General features: G+C 36.4%; 1 pseudogene; it reads left to right on the forward strand.

Annotated features, from left to right (window-relative positions):
• Positions 1-19,400, forward strand: part of LOC107730297 (CD180 antigen-like) — a 26,967-nt pseudogene extending 7,567 nt beyond the window's left edge.
• Positions 19,401-21,973: the final 2,573 nt, after the last annotated feature.

The raw sequence follows: 21,973 nt of genomic DNA on the forward strand, positions 1-21,973 counted from the left end.
CATTCATATAAACTCCTACCCCTAAATGAATCGCGATTTGTTTAGCATCTCAACCGTTTTAAATCGTCACATATTTGAATCGGTTTTCAACCGGCTCGCGGTTAATCGTTACATCCCTACATACCATTAAGAGCCGTGCTTGCACAGGTTCTGCACGATCCTCACAAATAATATCCTCTGCGTCTCAATCGGGCTCAAACTGATAAGCAATATAGACGATGCCATTGTTTACAATACAACTTGAGCACATGCGCTGAGGGGCGAGAGGGGCGAGACCTTTAGACACGCACTAGAGGCGATTTAGCGAATCACAACACACTGGGCTAGCTAACCAATCAGAGCCCTTCACATATTTTTGAGGGAGGGGCTTCATAAAAGCAGGAAGTGATCAGCGCGTTTATGGGAGAAGGGACAGAGCGGTGTAGAATAAAGGTAAATTATGTGAAAAATAATGCGTTTTTTAAAAACGAAGCATTAACACATGTTAGACTGCACCCCATAAACACAATCAAGCCTAGAAAAAAAACAGTCAACCACCCCTTTAAGAACACTTGGAATATGGAACGAGTTGCATGGGATACTTTTATGACATTTGAATCCTTTTTGTAAAAAAACAAAAAAATAAGGTAGCCTAATATGGCTTTAGAACAGCATCAGGTTGAGTTGACTAATTATTTACTTACATTGTGAAGGGGTATATAAACAATAAACTATGAGAGAGAGAGCAAGCAAAATAATGGTTATACACAACAGAGCACATAGTTATTGTGTTGGGGCCCCATACCTGAAATTTGCTTAGGGCCCCCAAATCACTAAGTCCGCCCCTGGTCCCAATACTACCATCAAGTTGACTTTTGATACTTTGGAGGCGGCGATCAAGAGTCAGATGTCTCCACTCCTGTGATTGGTCACTTTCACCACCGCTTGTTATGTTTGTATATTATATTGTATATTGTTAGGAATGGTTTTTAAATTTATTTTATTTTATTTTATTTATTTTTTTATTAAACAACATGGCAACACCAATACATCTTTGCTTTAGAATATGAGGAACAGGTATGAAACATGAAACATAAGGAATAGTCCATACAGAGCCGTTGAAAAAGAGAGTCGCGTCATCTCCATTCACTCCAATGGACCAGTGGAGCCTCTCAACAGTTCCTGGAAGTTGGCGCCAAATACTATCAGTGTTGTAGAGTTGCAGCAGAAGAGATCTCTGTGATGAACTTTTAAAAGGTAAGACATTTATAGAATAAAATTGTATATTATCAGCACAGCTAATCAAATTACCATGTGCATGAAAACATGCTAGTAGATTATTCCCCACTTAAATAGTAGATTTAGGCGATGTTATTCATTCTCTTAATGCAGTTTCATCCATCATTATGTAATTAAGGCTTTCAAACTTTTTTTGAAAATATTTTTGCAGGGTGGGGAGTTATATGTTAAAATTGGATTGATTGCAAAGGATGCTGATGGACCTAAGTGAGAATGAAAAAAGTTCAGTTTTCATTTCAGAATCATGCTATGCTAAATTACCAAATATGTATTGTATACCACTACTGTATTATAGAAGTAATCACAGTAAATCTGTACTTTATGTGTACAATAAAAAGTGCTATACAAATTAATGCAAATTGAATAAAACTTGACGCATCAATTTTTCTCTCTCTCTGCATCAGTAGGGAAATCATACATTCATACTATTTTCTGTGAGTGACTGGAGCATTCCCATGCAGCAGAGCAAACCATGGTGGAGACTACAAGGACAACATGCTTTTCAGTTTATACATGTATAAATCCATAGCTTAAATAAGTGCATAAAAATGTGTAGTATATTATAGTAATACATTGGACTTGCTTATCTGTGTCAGAAAGTGAATGAGTGAATAACTAGGGTTGGCTTTAGGACACGTGGGCCACAGCTGTGCATTTCATCAGCCTCTGCCTGAGACATTAGTGAAAGAGGCTTTGATGCCCTCAACACTAATAAGCCATTGTCAGATGGAAGGACACAGAGGTGGAGGGTATGGATGATTTGTTGGCCCACTGAGGTCAAAAAAAGCTTAACCTCCCAGCATTATGACACAGAGGTAGTGTGTTGTTAAAGAAAAGGACCGTCCGTTTTAATGATACCGTCAAACGCCATCGCCCATTTTCATGTCCATTAAGTTAACTCTCTTTATAAAATGCTGACCACTCTTTTTTTCTTCTTTTCACTGAGACATATTTGTAAGATACTGGTTAGTAATATGACTAAAACTGAAAGGCCATTATAGATATAGATATATAGATTTTTTCATGTCTAAAAGGTTCTTAACGGTGTACATAAGTTAGCATTAATAATTCATTACCATTAACCATAAGAATTAAAAGGCATCCTTGCAGAAAAAATGCAAAAAATGCACTGTAGCAAAAAGCAATAAGCTACAGTAGGCATTATTTTCCCACAGTTTTTCCACAGTGAGTATTATTAATAATATTAATAGTATACTACATATTAAAGCAATAAGCCTCAAGAAGCTGTGGTTTACAGTTTACAGGCCGTTGTTAGGCTTTGAAAGTGACTCAACCAATCAAAATCAAGGATCATAACTATCCATTTAAAAATATGTGTTAATATTATATTATATTATATTATATTATATTATCTTGGAAATAATGACAGAACATTTCAGGAAAATTCAGACCACTTCTTATTTATTTTTTTGCCTGATGGTTTATTTTTTGTTTCTCTGGCCAAATCAGTATTGGGTTCGGTTTAGGAGCATGAATGGTTGGTTGTTACCATATTTGTTTCCACAGCACATATTTGTGGAACAGAATATAGAATCTTATGTTTTATTGAATGATATTGTTTCAGTTTTGGAGGGCTGTATCAAATAGTGGTGGTCAAGCTATTCCTAACTGTATCAGTCTTACTAAACATGCAGTTTCTGCTGCAACATATGCAACTATATTCACATTTTTGCATTTTAAACCCCATTTCAGTCCATTTTGGTTCAAGAAACACTGGTAATATTAAAACAAACATTTCACAAAATAGAATCCATAGCTTATTGTACTTCCAATTAACTTGTGTACAAAAGATATTTGGAACTGAATACTTTAATTTTATTAATAAATGTTATTACGTAAAATCATTCAACATGTTTATATATAAAACAGCGCAACATTATTTTCATTCCAACAGTATTTTCATTCCAGGCTATCTGTTCCGTACAAGTCACGACTCATACAAACAATAACCATAGTTGTTTATGATTTTAGAAATAGAAAGGAGATGAAATATATCAGGCAGAAATGCTCTTGCTTGTCCAGACACATGACTCCTGCGCATAAAAGTTTTCATCAGACATTGTGACGGAGGACAACAGGTGTTATTTGTGCATTTAAACTTAACAGCAAGGAATTACAGCTGTCACCTGCCGTATTCCATCTACAATGTTGAAATATTCTAGAAGCAGTGACCATGTCCTTTTTCCCAGAGCTGGCGCACAGAGTGGAGACCCATCTATTGTTTCTGTAACTTAACTTCTTGAATATTTTCCTTGCTTGGTCACAGTGGCGTGCACAGACCTCCAGAGTTGGGGAGGTGGAGAAGTGGTCTGGGGGCACAGATCGACCCGAAAGGGCACTTTAGCGTCAGAGATTAAAGGCCCCAACCCCCAACTCCCAACCCCCCATGCACACCACTGCTTGGACATGTCAGGCCAAGCATCCCGTTAAGCATGTGCCCTTCTAATCCCCTGGTATGTGTATTTTTGAAATAGTTTGGACCTCAGATGTGTGTCTTGATAAGAACAGACCCTTGAATGATTGAAAGTAGTCCAGACTTCTGTTGGAAGCTCGGCTGGTTTGGAGAGAGGGACTGAGCTGACAGAAGCCACAGGGTGCAGATGTTCTGTAATTATGGGCTTGTGCTCTAATCAGCTTGAGCAGGGAAATGTGCTTTCCTTCTCTTCAGCCTGTCACTCTCATTATCTCTTTCCATCTTCCACTTGACCTGTTTCAAATATTACAGGATGATCTTCACGTTTTCTGCTTTTTTTAAATTTATTTAAAAACATTTAAGACACACTTAAGAATAATATGACATCGCTAACATGTGCAAGAATTATCATCATGGAGTTTACATCTTTGTTGGAGTTTACATCAAATATGCATTGGCATGCCATTCATGTTTAATGAAGAATTAGTAGGCCTGTTCAAATTTATACTGTAATCTGATTTATTTATTTATTTATTGATGATTTATTGACACAGTGACAACTGCAATTGCATTTGCATTCATTGTAAACTTTCAATTTAAACATGACTTTTATGATTTATGACTTTTAAACTCCTTTCTCAAAATGAATTTTGAACTAGAATGTACACATTAAACAAACTCTGAAAATAACAGCTCTTTGGAGTTGCATCCACTTGCCCTAACTGAGATACAGATCAAGGGAAAACATTCACACAGGAAGCCATGAATCACATTAATCTGAGCAGTTCAAGCATAACATGTGCAAGAATTATCATCATGGAGTTTACATCTTTGTTGGAGTTTACATCAAATATGCATTGGCATGCCATTCATGTTTAATGAAGAATTAGTAGGCCTGTTCAAATTTATACTGTAATCTGATTTATTTATTTATTTATTGATGATTTATTGACACAGTGACAACTGCAATTGCATTTGCATTAATTGTAAACTTTCAATTTAAACATGTAAATTTATGACTTTTAAACTCCTTTCTCAAAATGAATTTTGAACTAGAATGTACACATTAAACAAACTCTGAAAATAACAGCTCTTTGGAGTTGCATCCACTTGCCCTAACTGAGATACAGATCAAGGGAAAACATTCACACAGGAAGCCATGAATCACATTAATCTGAGCAGTTCAAGCAAAAAAAAAAAAAAAAAAAATTAAATGTTCCTCCAGTTACTCTTATCTTGTACAAATGCTTTATCTGAAGTAGTTCACTTTTGAAGTTTCTCACTATATTTTTTATTTTGGTCCCATTTTGCTCTTGTTCTCATGGTCCCATGAAAACAAGCATAGAAATATTTTCCTGTTTGCACAGAAAACTGCTAAATATTAGACATGAAATACACACATAATTATATGTATTGAAATAAGCATCCAAACTTCTTTTTGTTCCACAACTGTATTACCTTCTTTATACATTACTAACCTACTTGATGCCGCATTCAGTGTCAATCATAACTGCAATATCTAAATATAAAACTAATCCAATCTTCCAGTTACACTATGAGGGCTGCTCAGAAAAACTTCTACACAGTATCAAATTGCAGTGCATGCCAATTCTTTCCACCAGGGTTTTTCCAGGTCTTATGCCCCTTATGAGAAAGAGTGCGAACTGTGACCCAGAGGCCAAAACTTCAGCCCAGCTGCACAGCTGGAAGAGGCCTGTGTGCCCCCCGACCACTCAGGTTTCTCTTAGTCGCCAAGAGATATGAGCCCTCAGATGAACTGATCCATTCTAAATTGGACATGCTTTGGAGAATTTAGTGTGTCCGTTCCTGAGTTAATTTCTATTGTTGTTCCTCTCTAGCTACAGTTTGCATGTATAAGAACATAATCCTGTACCAATGGCATGCAGTGCCCTGAGAGTAAATAAACATTTCCATAAACATTTTTAACAAAAAATGGCAATTACATATCAGGCTACAAACGATAATATACATTTAGGTACTGAAGTATGACTTATATTGAATTTGGGGACTGGTGCCATCTCTGGAGACCAGAATATTATAGAGTCTAGAATTTAGGCTCATTCAATAAGCAACCACCTAGAAATGGCATAGGAGCCATCCAGAACACCCTAGCAACAGCATAGCAACAAGCTAAAATCCACAGAGAACACCTTAGCAACCACATATAAACCTAATGGCAACACACTAGCATCATGTCAGCAAGTTTTGCACATGAAATCACAAGCCACATTTTCTTTAAAAAAATCAAGCTGCCTTAAAGGGATACTCCACCCCAAAATGAAGATTTTGTCATTAATCACTTACCCCCATGTCGTTCCAAACCCGTAAAAGCTTTGTTTGTCTTCGGAACACAATTTAAGATATTTTGGATGAAAACTGGGAGGCTTGTCCGATTGACTGCCAAGTAAATTACACTGTTGAAAGAAAACAGCGCATCCATGCAGCGCGGCTGACACAGAATAGCGACATTATATTTTATAATAGAACATTTTATTTTGCTATTGACCATTCTGAGTTAGCTGAGTGAGGGGAAAGAAGTGGATGAAAAAGATAGGTGAGAAAGGAGTTTTCCCGCATGAGATGTCGAAAAAGATGCCTGTATGTTAATAAACTGTGTGTGTATTGTCCGTATCTCAGAAGATCAAAGTGTTTGAGGTTCTTCAAATCTTACATAACAAACATTGTAATGTGATGAAAATTAACTATTGCTAACCGCGGAGACACCAGTAGATTGAGCACATGCACGTGCTCTTTACGGTGTTTGCTTAACGGGCGCCATGGGGAAGAAGGAACTAAGGGAGAACATAGGGGGAACAGACTTTGATAGAACACCGGAAATTAACCGGGCCAGGCGCGTAACCATGGCAACGTCCGATGAAACATCTATTGGACTTCTTTTGGACTATTGAAAAATAACACCCATTCACTGCCATTATAAAGCTTGGAAGAGCCAGGACATTTGTTAATATAACTCCAATTGAATTTATGTGAAAGAAGAAAGTTATATACACCTAGGATGCCTTGAGGGTGAGTAAATCATGGGGTATTTTCACTGATCTATATAATGACTGGATTGCTCATTGCGTACTAAACTGCCATTCGGAAGTGAAGCCACCGGAAGTGTTCTAGCAGCCAAAACACTGACCTAAAATCACCCAATTTGAAGAGTATCAATCACACTGTGTGTGTGTAAATTAATTTTTACTTCAGACGTTATCTGCAATGTTTATAATCTTTTCGGGCAGGATAAGTGATATATTGAAATCGTTAAGTTGGGTTAAATCGTTAACTGAGCCAACACAAAATATATTCTGTATGTGCATAATTATGCAGGAAATATTAAACACGAACATATATCTGGTAGCCTATTAGTATCTGAAATTGATTTGCATATTCAATGAATAATATAACACAAGCATCTGTTACTATATTGTTCTATGCTGTATTGAAATTCAAAGCTTACAATGTATCATCTTGGAGCAAAAATGAAGAAGAACAATTCAATTACACTAAAGAAACTTTACATTGTTCCATTTTAACATAACTAAATATATTAAAATATATTGCAATTAGCTAAAAGCTCATTTTAAGCATAACTTAAAGAGCACTTAACATACTTAAAGTGGTTTCAAAAATAACACATTTATTATGCACTTATATATAGTATAATAAAAAATATAATAAGTGCATTGATATTAGTAAAACTTAAGTGTATTTGTTTTTTACCTGGGTACTACACCATGCCACACAGACTGCAGTTCACAGTCTCACACAGAAAACTGATTTGATAATATGTTGCTATCACCTGATCAAGGTCATAAGTGGGGAGTGTAGTTTTACACACTGAAATACATGGTCAATGGTTTCGGGCCAAGTCTAAGAAGAAAAAATAATGAAGAGCTTATGTCTGCATTGTGGAAACTCAGCTTAAGCCAAGTAGGTAAATGGTTTTCTCTGGCCGGCACTGCCATAACCGGTTTCATTTCTTTAGGTGCATGACACCATTCCAGTGCTCTGATCACAGGTCGCTCATCATGTGACTGTCATAGCATTTGAGATTTGTCTTTAAGAATCTGCAGTAAACAACATTATTTCAAAAAGCATCTTTGGTGTGCAATTTAAGCAATGTGCTAAGAATTCTCGAGCCACACCTCAGGAATGAATGGGATGATCTACTGTGAGCCCAGTTCACACTGAGGTATTTGTCGAGTTGCGACTTTCCTGATAGATGGCCAAATTATATGATGAAACATGCGAGTGACATCCACCACCTGGTCTAAAAGATCACAGATGAAACATCCCAGTGGCTATGGAACCCTATGAATTCAAACACTCTGAATGAATGAGCCACAACAATCACTTTGATCTCTTTATGATGACAAGCCCTTTCTCAGAGCCATAATAAAGGTTTCACTAAAAAAAAACCCTCCACTTACATTAGTTTTATCAGTACAACATAGCCTTGGGCAACAGTTTGCATAACCTCATTGAAATTAAAAGGTGTTTTCCTAAATAGACTATAAAGAGAACAAACTAGAGGCCAGGAACGTATGAGAGAAGAAGGAATTTGGTAAAACGCCATTTGCCCCAAAGGTAAATTCCAAATGTTTGTATTTGAAACTGTAGCGAGAACAAACTGAAGTTAAGTGACAATCTTTGGCTCAAATATTTTTTTTATGGCGTTACTTTCCAAAACAAATTCTTCAGATGTTGTCGCTTGAACTGTTTGTGAAGTTGCAATGACCACACATAGTGAAATGTGTTCTCTTTGTGGCAGGTGTCATATTGTTGTGGAACATCCATCCTGTCAGTCAAGAGGCTGTTATAAAAGGTGCAACTGCAGTTGTGCAATTCCAGATTCACATGCTGCATTTGTTTTTTTTAATCTCATAAACACACATGTATATGTATTACATGGCATTATTATGACTCATTTATTTTGTTTCGAAACTCCTATCAAAGTGTTGTTTTGAACAAGTGGTGTTACATCAAACCACCTGTCACACAGAGGCATGGTTCATTTGTATATACTGTATATTATCATAAGTCTTTATTTTTAGGAACACTTTTAATATATCTTAAGAACAAAAAGCTGAATGTAGCCTTAAACAACTGTCATCATAAACTAAATCTTTGTGAATTATCTTTGAATTCGTTGTACTGACCTTAATATCAAACACTAAATTCAATATTAAATATTGATCCAATTGATTCATTTATAGTGTTTGCTAATGGAAGCATCACTATTACTATTACTTTTTTTCAGAATCTTTAGCATTAAGCATTGCACATTAATGATACCACAAATAATCAAACCATGTGTCTTTTTGAGGATAGAAGAGGCTGTGCTTTTCAAAGTGATGACTTGCTAATGTTATGTAAAATACTTCTTTTACATACTGTCAATATGCAAAATGTATGTTTGCTAGAACCACACTTTGTATATGAATACTTACAACTACAAAGATCCCGCTGGGATTTGGGGGCAGGCTCTTTGGGTTTTGGCCAATTAGAAGCTAGCTTGCAATAATTCAGCAATCCACTAAAAAACACAGAACACTCAGAGCTAGAACTCTAGAACTCACAGGACAGGATTTTATTTTATTGTAATTAACCAGAAGCTAGGTCATTTTTGTCATTTATCCATGAAATTGGCATTATTTGATCAGGCCACTGATCGCTTGAAACAATTCCTGTTCAGTTAAATTCAAAACATATGAGATGGGAAGTCTGCCAGCTCCCAAACCAAGAGCAAACATTAGATGAATGGCTGGGATGAGTGCTGGAAGCTCTTCTCCATATGCATCTGGAATGTTTTCTGTGCTTTTCCAGCCAACCAAACACACATCTATCTCAGACTATTCTACACACTGCTATTCCTGAAAGCAATGTGTTTTTCTTTCAAAACTCTCATGTAACAAATTGCCTCTGATTGATATGTTTATTCTTGTCTTTTAGTACAAGCAGCCAGAGTTTCCATTTTTAAGACTGGAGCTTTGACTGTTAATTGCAACATAGGACTGTTGGACTGAAGCTTGGCTTGCTCCCAGTTCACAAAATGTTCTTGAACTAATTCCATCTGAAGTTAATACAGGCGGGGGATTCATCTGTCTCTCGGATTGCTGTGTATACAACCGGTCTGTGTTGAGGTTATGCGCTGCCTACTCTGTTACCAAATGTCCTGCATTTTAAAAATGCTTGCATACATAATCGTAATATTTATTTAACCAGTGTAAGAGAGAGAGGGGGAAGGGAGAATTTCTTTAGACCACTTTGTCCCATGAAAACAAAACAGAGTTGTTCCAAAACTTGTATCAGTTTATGCTGCGGTACACAAAAGAGATATTTATAGCATAAGACTTAAACTACAGCGCAAAAGCCTGATAGAATATTTTATGTAATTTTAAGTAGCTTTTTGTCATTTTAAAATACTTTGGTCACCATTCACTTTCATTGTATGGAAAAGAGCAGCTCAAACATTCTGCTAAACATCTCCTTTTGTAATCCAAAGAATTTGGAGCAACATAAGGGTGAACAAATATTTTATTTTAAGTAAAAAAAAAAAAAAGAAGTCCAAAAGAACTCTTAACATTTAGCATACTGTGCTCAAAAAGTGCTGTTTGTTGAAGTTATCTGTCTTATACTTCGTAATCGTTTGTAATCATTTGCAAGGACAATGACAGAATTGACATATCACTGAATAGGCGTTGTAACCCGCAGCACAATGCAACAAAGGCAAATATTGTTGTCTTGATAATAAGGCCACTGTGCTAAGTCTCACAAGTGTCCTTGTCCACAACAATATCTTGTTTGATTCATTAAATAAATGTGCAGTTTTGCTCCATTTTACTCAGCATTTATGCTTTACCAATGACATCTGCTATGTATCACGCGTTTGCATCGGCAGATTTCATAAAGTCAACTATTTGGAACATACACATTTTCTCCCGGCAGGCCTGTGAAATGTGTTATGATATCAGTGTGTGAAATGCTGACTGCCCTATCTGATATACTGAGTGTGCACTTGCCTGTTCCATTTGCCTTTCCAAGAAGTGTGACTGTTTTATTAACCCCCAAACTGATTATTTAGAACTGCTTTGCTCAAAGCTGATATGTAACTCATCAAAAATGGCGCTTCACACTAACCTGCCACTTAATTAGGTACACTTTATTGGATAAAGTGGGCCCCCTTTTTCCTTCAGAATGCCTTAATTCTTCATGGCATAGATTCAACAAGGTGCTGGAAACATTCCTCCGAGATTTTGTTCCATGTTGACAAGATAACATCACATAGTTGCTTCAAATTTGTCAGTTGCCCATCCATGATGCAAATCTCCCGTTCCACCACATCCCAAAGGGGTTTTGGATTGAGATCTGTGAAGGCCATTTGAGTATAGTGAACTCATTGTCATGTTCAAGAAACCAGTTTGAGATGATTTAAGTTTTGTGACATGGCACACTTTCCTGCTGAAAGTAGCCATCACAAGATGAGTACGCTGTGGTCAAAAAAGGATGGACATGGTTAGCAGCAATACTCAGGAAGGCTGTGCCATTAAACGGTGCTCAACTGGCACTAAGGGGCCCAAAGTATGTCAAGAAAATATCTCCCACACCATTACACCACCAGTAGCAGTCTAAACTGTTAATGAACTGTTAACTGTTAATAAAGGTTACTAAACATAAACTGTTAATTCTGACCCTACCATCCAAATGCCACAACATAAATCAAAACTCAGACCAGGCGATCTTTTTCGAATCTGATATTGCCCAATTTGGTGAGCCAGTGCAAATTGTAGCCTCAGTTTCCTGTTCTTAGCTGACAGATATGGCATCCAGTGACGTTTTCCGCTGCTATACCCCTACTGTTTCAAGGTTTGACATCTGCATTCAGAGTTGCTCTTCTGCATTATTTGAGCTACTGTTGCCTTTCTATCAGCTTGAACCAGTCTGGCCATTCTTCTTTGACCTCTGTCATCAACCTCTGACCTCAAACATCAACTGCCGCTCACTTATGCGGCAGTCATGGCCTAATTGTTAGAGAGTTTTCTTATTTAAATAAATCTTATTTAATGAGGAAAAGTATGACAACCACTGCTGTGGTCATCACTATCCTCTTGCAATTGGACCAACTGGATGGCAAAACCAGTGCTAGTAGTACCACAAAAGTAATTGGAATCAAATAATAACTGCAGACCATGCCAAAAGAGTAGAAAAGAAAAATTTTGAGTGAGGAAACGAAGGTTTCAATTCTGACTTTACTGGATGGATACAGACTGCATGGCTAGGTGCTTGATTTTTTACACCTGTGTCAATGGGTCTGATTAAAACACTTGAATTCAATAATTAAGAGGTGTGTCCCTACTTTTGTCCATCTAGTGTATCATACCAGCAAGAAACTATGATTCTAACCACAGGTCAAGGGCTGTATTTCCAACCACACAACTTTTTTTTTTTAGATTTACTTTTGGCTTTTCACCTTTATTTTGATAGGAAAGTAAGTATTGACAGGAAGCGGGGGGGGGGGGGGGGCCTACCAACATAGCTCATTGATTTAATGTTTCCTGAATTTATAGTTCCAAAAAGCATTGCACAATTGTGTGGTTGGAGGTCGGTGCCGATAGCCTTGTGGCAGCGCGCAGACATATAGTGCTGTTGCGCTATGGGTGTCCCAAATTTGAATCCTGGCTTGTGGACCTTTCCTGATTCCTGTGGAATCAGGAAAGGTCCACAAGCCAGGATTCAAATTTGGGACACCCATAGCGCAACAGCACTATATGTCTGCGCGCTGCCACAAGGCTATCGGCACCGACCTCCAACCACACAATTGTGCAATGCTTTTTGGAACTATAAATTCAGGAAACATTAAATCAATGAGCTATGTTGGTAGCAACGGAACTTGTAATCACTGGATAACTATGCTTTTGGGAAATGCACCCAACAAAATTTCAACATTTCTCATCAAAATCTTCCAAGACCAAGCAATCTGATACAGCTATCACATTTGAGGATGACATAATCACTGAATTTGCCAAAGTTTATCAGACTAGTTGCATAAAATATTTAAAAGACATGGAGGGTTTTGTTTGAGACAGTTAGTAGGAAGTAGATATCTACAAACAGAAGTGTTTGTTATATCAGAATAGACTGTCTTTATTATTTTTGTAGATTATACACATTTTATGCTATTTTACCAGAATTTCATGTACAACTGTTCACAATGTTTTCACACTGTTTATTGATATTATCTATTTCATATAAACCTGACACCCTAAGTGAGATGTAAAACAAAGCAAACTATGATTATTTTAATGTGTTCTTGTTACAGTGTCATTCCACAAGTTAACACTGAGTAAAATGAATTAACAACATGCAGTTATAAGGTTTAGGTTTAGTGTTAGTTGTTTGTTAAAGAGCCAATTTTGAATAGAAACATTAGCGTACACTTTATTTTAAGGTGTCCCTGTTACACTGTAATTATATATTTGAGTAGTGAGTAATATTAATTAGAGCATGTAAATAACTACATGTATTTACTAGGGTTTAGGGTTAGGATTAGGGTTTGATTTAGGGTTAGGTGCATATAATTCACAATTTATAGTTTTTACTACAGTACATGTAATAACAAGGACTCTTTTGGAGAGACAAAGCAGTCTGATATTCAGTCTGAATTGTATTTTATCTGTAATTACTCTAACAGACTTAAAGTCAGACAATGTGCTTTTATTAAGGTTTTTGGCTATTTATTCCAAAACTACCAAAAACTATTTGTCCAAAACTATAATTTTCTAATTTATGCGTCTTGAAAAACAAACATCTGGGCTGCAGTGAATAGCTTGTTTAACACAAATGAAACACATTTCCTCCAGAAGCCTTGGCCTGCTTAAAGAAAGAGAATCCCACGGATTCTTAACACACCTCATTTGATTGTATTTCTTAAGCAGCCTTCAAGATTTTGAGTATCGAAGCATTCAAGGCTATGGGAAAGATTTTTCTCCCAGAAATCACATAAATTAGACCTGGAGAGCAGCATATGATAGCACATGATTATAATTACAGTTCATCATTGGTTGGTGCTATTTTCTGCAATCACCTTGATTTATTTGTGTAAGTGCGTGTTTGAAGAACAGTGGAGGGTGGAGTGTTACATAAAGCACAACATGAACAGTTAATAAAAGGTGAAAGAGAGGAATGGCCTCCTCTTTCTTTCTGCATTCACTTCTGATGAGGGGGCTGTCAGAATGATTTCAATTTAGTCGGGTGAGATTAAGGGTCATTCATTGATGTCTAATTTAGCAATTTGGGTCAGAGGAGGCTTGCTGTCTGCTCTTTGTGTGCCTCTCCACTCGTATGAGACATCTGATTTCATGCAGCTATGACAGTTGCCACAATTGTCCTCAATACCTAGTGCCGTTTTCTGCCCCATTTAATTGAAGCTCGCTTTAAGAGGAAGGGAGAGCAGGGGGCATTAAAATCTCTAAGAGGATTATGGTCTGGGAGGAAGGATTTTTTTTCTGCTTAGTAATATTTGCGAGTGGGCACAAGTGCATCTGCAGTATCACGACTGAGAACAGCTGATGTGGGTGGTGGGCTGAATAGGCCCTCCAGTAATTTTGTTTCTGTGTCACGATGTGGGGGTGTGATTTCAGTGTGCTATTGTGCTTCAGCATGTGGCCATGGCAGATTTTCTCTATTTCTAATCCTTTATTACTGGCAGCATTAATCCAAGAATTAAAAGGGGTAGTGACAAGTGCATTACATGTGCAATATAATGACTTTGAGCAAATTGCAGCCTCATCCACCAAAACAAAAAAAGACAAAAGGTATGATATGCATTTGATAATACATATGATAATGCTTCAGCGTTTGAGAAGAAAAATGGATAAATATATCTTGTTTCGCAGATATATACAAAAAAAATTCCAAAATTGTGGCTTTTTATGAATGGTTCTGAATGGTTTAATTGTTCAAATTATTTTTAAGCAAGTACAAAGATGTATTATGTAGCTCAGTTTACATGACTCTCCTGAACTGTGTATAATCATCATCAATTTTACACATATAAACTGTATGTATGTATCTATATATATATGAGAAATATCACACTCATAGGCTGCAGACCGAGTGCCGTAGGTAATCACAGTGTGACAATATACAGCCATATCTCATGGCTACGAGTGTGATATTGCGTTTATACAACAGTTTGATGGCACGAGTGTGTAAATATATAAGAAAAACAACAACGGAGTGCCTTTAAAACCCTCTTTTTCAGAACTACTTCCTTCCACCACAGATTTAAATCTCAGTTTGATAGTTTAACAGCTGAGCCCAAACCTCCGTTACTAATTCAAAAACATCACTTTAGAACTATAAACAAAGGAACGTTGAGTTGCTTCATTAAAAGCTTATTGTATTACTGTATTAAAAGCTCATTATGTATTTTTGTATTATGCAGTCGAGTATTATGATAGATGGACTGAGCGAGTGTGATTACCTGCATCTGATACAGCATTCATTCTTCAGCTCAATCTCATATTCACAATAAAACATTAGTTTGAATGTAAACTGAGGATAGCGATATCTTTGTCGTACTGTCCTTTCATCTGTTGAGGGTAATTTGCTGCTCACTGCATTTGTTGGCTACGTCTTACAATCTGTTGTTGAAAGTAAAAAGAACTTCCTTGTTTACAAAATGTGTGTGTGTGTGTGTGTGTGTGTGTGTTTATTATAGATAATTCAGCTAGATTCTGTCAAAATACCACTGAAGGACCTTCAAACTGTGTAAGATGCTTTTCGAAAGAATGCTGTAGCAAAAATAACTATATGGAACTTCCATAAGTTTGGTGGAAATTATGGTTGTTGTTTTTTAAGACTCATGTAGTTTTACTGACACATTCCTGGTTAAATCAACTATTTTTCCCAATACTTGAAATCAGCTGATATGATACTAAACACTGAAATGGGGAAATTTGCAAAATCACCACTTTAGCTAAAACTTTGCCATGTATATTGACCAAGTGATCTTATGAGCCAAACGTCATAATGCAGATGATCATTAGTGCATAATTTCCACTGTTCCCTTTTTTCAGCTTCCTTGAAATTCTTAGTAACGCTGTGGCATCTGACACATTCAACCTTTACTTTTACAATGACTATCCACACTTATTTAACAGTATTGCTGCTAGAATATCTTTGAAGCTCTTTTTGATTAACTAGCAATGAAACAGTAATAGTCATCCAGGTAGATGTCGTGTAAACCAGTAATAAAGATGATAAATACATGTGTACAGAGAAATTAGCAATTATATAAATTAGATATGTGAAGATAATCCATAAAGACATGAATTGTGTCAAATACATTACAATTATATAATGCACATATCAATACAAATCCATTAAAGCAATTGGTGGTCCACATTAGACATACAGGAAGTCATTAAATCCTATCTGGAGTCATGTCCCGTGTATTAACATTTGGATTTGAAAACAGAGTAATCCTCTGGCCCCACTGAGACACTGTAATCTGAAAACGATTTATTTCTATTTATACGTACATTATAATGAGAGTCGCCTTTATCTCTCAATTGGATGTAAGGATTGCATAACCACCAACATCACAATTTTTCACCCTATTACAGAGGAGAGCAAAGACAGGAAAATAACACCCCCTACAGGAAAGTTGTTTCTATTGCAAGGCTTTGTGAGGGACATTGGATTGGCCGTGTACTCAGTTCCAATATGATGCCACAAGTCAGTGTCCAGTTCTAATAAAGTTAATAAAGCTTAGGCCTAATAATATATAGCCGAATAATATATCTATTAATTTTATGCATTTTTAACACTGTTTTATTAGACTGGCACTTCTTAGACACAACTTGTTTGCTTTTATCAACAAGTTTCTGTGATCCTGAATGTTACTGTGCTCACGGTTGTAGGTGCGAGTGACAGTTGTGTGAAGTAAAGTCATTACATTCATTTAGAAGGTGATTAAACTGACCGGAACTACCTGTGCATTCACCAGTTTGAATGTACATCTTCCAGCCAATCAGAATAGACTATTCAAGCAGAGGATGCTATAAAGCAAATATAAAGGCACACCCCCTTCTACTTCAGTATTTTGATCAGGTCATAAATATTATCCTCTGGTTTCACCAACTTATATAATAGTCTAAACGCAATCAGTGGTGACATCGATTAACTGAATAGTCTCGTGAACTGATGCAATGTTTTACAGAAGAAAAATAGTACAAATAGTTTCTGGAATTAGAAGTAGTCTTTGTGACAAAATGTGATGATTTTTTTAAATATATAGGCCTATTTTTTAAAAATAAAATAACTAAATAAAGTGCTTTAACTGTGGTATTTGCAGTTCGGATTTGAACTATGTTTCATAACCTTCAACCTTAAACCACATTTAACTTTGGCCGTTCAGCATGCTAAATCTTTTAATCAAATTTGACCCAACATATTTGATTTCTAAGATTTAGCCTTCCACACACACTGTTCTCTTTGAGAGTATAATGCAGCTAAAGGTCACTGCAAATAAGCCCCCGGGACATGATTTCCCCCTTGGAACACTAATAATGGTAATACTGCAACATAGAGTTTGGCATAAGTGAAGATAATTCTTTTAAAACAGATGTTCGAAATGGACACATATTGGATCCAGTCACAATCTTAGATAAAAGTATTTCTTTCAATTTGAAGTTGTTTGCCCAATTAGTTTTCTTTTCACACAAATTGTTACTTAATGTTCAATTAAGATTTTTTCTTTTATTGTACTACTCTTTAGGATAAAAACAAACAAACAAAAACTCCAACAATTTCCTTAAATTAAAATTTATCTTAAAGCAGCACTATGTAACTTTTGGCGCTCTAGCTGTTAATAAACAGAACTGCACACATCCCGCGGAAGAACATTCCAACCGGAGCTACTACTCTAAGTTTATGTCTATGGCGATTCACGCAGGTATGTATTACTCCGCAGCGGTGACGACCCGACCAGGCTACAATAGTCCAAATATAAGTACGCATTATAAGTGTACCGTAGTGATTCGGAATAAGACGGAAGATGGAAGATGAATTCATGATGTACTCGCACATTATATAAATTTTGGAGAAAAAAAAACACAGAAAAAGTTACATAGTGCTGCTTTAAGAAAATTTCTTAGTATCTCACATTTCTCGAAACTCAAATTTCTACGCACCTGGTTCTATATAGACAAAATTATTTCCTTTAAAGCTGATGCTCATCCCGTGCACATTGTGGAGTGGTGCTAAATCAGGCACATTTATCCTGTCAATAGAGTTCATGTCCAACTGCAGGTTGCGTCACTGAACTTGAGTAGTCTTGATTTCAGTGGCTGCCTTAGCAAGATGAACTTCTCGTCCCTACTGAAAGGGCTTGAAGGCCTTAAATGCAACAGACTGAACCTGGGATTGTATGAAACCGATCCAAATGTGTACATACCATCAGCTGCACTACAATCTTTCTGCAAGATCCTTGTTACTGACCTGGATTTCCAGCTTCAGCATTTCTTAGACCTGAATAATTCCTCATTCCATTGCCTTGAAGGGCTTAAAAAGCTTGATCTTACTAGAGCCCACCTGGATTCATTGCAATTTAACATGACTGGCCTATCCGCATTGTCCCATCTGGTGCTAGATGAGAACCGCTTTAAAGACGTCTGCCACATCAACACCAGAAATATTCCCTTGCTTACGCACTTGTCCGTGAGTGGGAATTCAAAGCAACTCAATATTAGCAATAGATGCTTGGAGAGTCTTAGTATCCTGAAGGAGCTGGATCTCAGTCTCAGTTCAGTAAATCCCCGAGGACCTTGTTGTAATGACCAGCTGTTTGGTCTGAGTGAACTGAAGCTCCTCAATCTCAGCTATGGCTCACAGATGTTCTGGAGTTCACAGCCTTTCAATGCAACTCCACAGTTGCGAGCACTTGGACTTCAGCCATTCATACTACACTCTGAATGACAGCTCACCTTTTAGCAATCTACAGAATCTCAAAACTCTAAATCTTTCCTGGTCAAATACCAGCCTGACAAATGTGCACATCTTTAAAGGCTTGAAGAACTTGCAACTCCTCAATTTGAAGGGGAATACCATTCAAGGAGGGGTTCTTACCCTGTCGGAGCTCTTTAAAGACGTCCCTCTTTTGGGAACCCTCATTTTATCTTCATGCAACATAACTGCTTTAGAAGATAACTTGTTTAAAGGTCTCACACATCTCAGGCAAGTAGACTTGAGTGAAAACAAACTGGTCAAACGGAGCACCTCTGGATTTTACTCCCTGCGTTTTCTCCAACTTAACTTGGCCAGTAATGCCATTGTGACAGTGGATGTTGGAAGTGTTATGGATCTGGGAAATAAGAGTACTGTTGATCTGAGCTACAATCCTCTGGTATGCAACTGTAGCAACTTTGACTTCATCAACTGGGCTACAAAAAATCTAATCAAAGTAAAACACTTAATGGAGACAGTTTGTAATGCAACAGGAACAAGGATTATTGATGCCAAACTGCAGTGTGAATTTCCTGTAGGTGTACTTGCATTTGTTATAATTCTAGTTGCAATTATAATTACATTTGCCATTTTCTGCCTTGCCAGGAGAATTAGAAAATATTCAAGATACAGGTGCATCTCAATAAATTAGAATGTCGTGGAAAAGTTCATTTCAGTAATTCAACTCAAATTGTGAAACTCGTGTATTAAATAAATTCAGTGCGCACAGACTGAAGTAGTTTAAGTCTTTGGTTCTCGGTAAATTAAGAGTTTGGTTGGTCTCCTTCCAAATGCAGACCACATAAACCTATAACATGAATATCTGCTTTAAGTTGGAGATCAAAATTGGCAAGTATATGCTGAAAAACTTGAAAAGAAATTAATTATCAAAATTGTAAAAGTGTTAAAAAAGGCATTTTTTTTAAATTACTAAAACCTTAGTTTTCAAATAACAGATGTGGGTCTGTATGAAGTAAAAAGACAATAAAATGCAATAAAAGGTCATTTTTGACATGCTTTATTTTCAGTATTATGCAACTTTAGAAGTATAAATATTTGTATAGTAGACAACATCTATGACATCCATAGAGCTTTCTGTGGGTGATGTACAAAACTCAAAACCACATCTCTTATTGCACAGATTCTAAAAGACAATGATAAGCAGAGTCATCTACATAAACCCTCTTTTCACACATAGAGAGAGGAAAGAAAACTCCAGAAAAACAAGCAAGAACATACTGAACTGGAAAGACAACAATTAGGCTACCACACCAACGGTCTTCAACAGCAAGTGTCCGCCAAGAGGAACTCACACACACATCGATCACAGAATAACTGCGTGTGACGTAGCACATTGATTTGGCAAATAACACAAAATGTACAAAATATACATCCATGAAGTAGTTGTAAACAAACATTTAATGTGCTTCTTTAAGGATTCAAACATTAATTGTCAAAAAAGGGAAGGAAAAGAAACACCAACAACATAAATGTCTGGGGTTACTATTTATATTTTGAGAACAGACAATGCATATGTCCTATAAAACATTCACATTTTATCATTAAGGTTTGTATTATGTTCAGTTAGAATCTCTCCCCCAAATTCCCAATAAGCATTGTGTTTTTAATCTTAAGGTGCCTTGTATCTCTTTAGACCTCCTAAACTACATTTGTAAAGTCTATAAGGAACAGAAACTGCAGTCTGCTAATACGCTTTAAAATCTCTATTGTGTTTAGCTCAGATATATGCCGTTTACATTAAAACATTAATTGCAAATACTTCAATATCATACTGTAATATAGCCTAGATGTTTCACAATATAAAGTATACTGAAATTGGCCTAGATACACAATTTACTTTAAGTTGGTATGTGATGTATACATATCAGCAGAGCTATAGCAAGTTTAAAGTTAAGACCAAATATCAAAAGACACAATGATTCATCCTCTTCTCCGTTCTGATGCTAAACTTCATTGGTCACAATGCAACTACCTAAAGGTCAAATAAAGCACAACTAATGGCAAATATGCTTTTTAACGTTTGGACACAACCTTTAAAAAAAGGAAAGAGAGCTTTGAAAGGTTTCAAAGGTAAAAAGTGCAGGAAATGCACTTAGCAGTTCTATTACGTGACTAGAGATGTTAATAGCACAAATGCATTTAATAAAGTATTACACAATTCCCATTTGTAAGTGTTGTACTTTGCATATGAATATGTAAGAAACTGATTGGACATGAAGAACGAACATGCAGTGAAACTCCTGACATTTATCACAAGCCCTGACATACCACAAGTGTTGCTAAAGCACATTTGATTATCCCTGTATAAGCCCTTTTAACCAAACCAGGGGAAATACATCATGTTCCTGTATGCCAAATGTTAGCCCTAAAAGCTTGAGATTTTTCTTTTTTTTTTGAAAAACAGATTGTATATAATCTACATAGTAGCAAACTAATCACGGGGTAATCCTTCAGTCTCTGAAACTTGCCTTTTATATAATGTGCTACATCTGTCTTGTCCCTGTTTTTATGTAAATGCATGATTTCCTTGTTAGCGGCATCAAGTATGATGAACATTCGGAGAGCAACTCTGCTGCGTCACTTAAAATACATATCTGAAAATGCATGTGGTTAACCCCTACATACCTTAGTGAAACTTCAAGTACACTTCATTTCAGAGTGAGACTATCATTATTCTGCTAGATAGACTCTAGACTCTATATCAGCACAATTACTGAGCAGATAACATCAATAGGAGACCAACATTAAGTACAATATACAAACATATGACATAACAAAATATATACATATAAAACATACAACACTCATTTTCAACCGACCCCTCTGTACAATTAATGCTGCTGTATTTACAATATATTGCATAAAAAATAATGTATGTGAAAGGAATGTGAATTTCACCATGACCTGCTAAGAACAGCAAGTCATATTTCCCCAACAAAACTCAAAGGCCCCTTCCACTACGATTCCAGAACCATAAGATGATTCCAATATAAAATAGTTCCAGGTGAGAAGCACAGGACAAAGTGCTTTCCCTCTGTGCACCACTACCCAAAACAAAACTTTGCTGATAAGGTCAAAAAAAAAAAAAAGCAGTGAAAAAAATAAAATAAAATAAGTGATCTGTTCTGCTTTCAGAGTGTAAGCCACATTAATAGCACCATTGCTACATATATTTTTCCTAGTGGTTTTTAAATACATCAGAAA

Source organism: Sinocyclocheilus rhinocerous, unplaced genomic scaffold, assembly GCF_001515625.1.
Source record: "Sinocyclocheilus rhinocerous isolate Xijiao unplaced genomic scaffold, SAMN03320098_v1.1 scaffold127, whole genome shotgun sequence".
Taxonomy (NCBI): Eukaryota; Metazoa; Chordata; class Actinopteri; order Cypriniformes; family Cyprinidae; genus Sinocyclocheilus; species Sinocyclocheilus rhinocerous.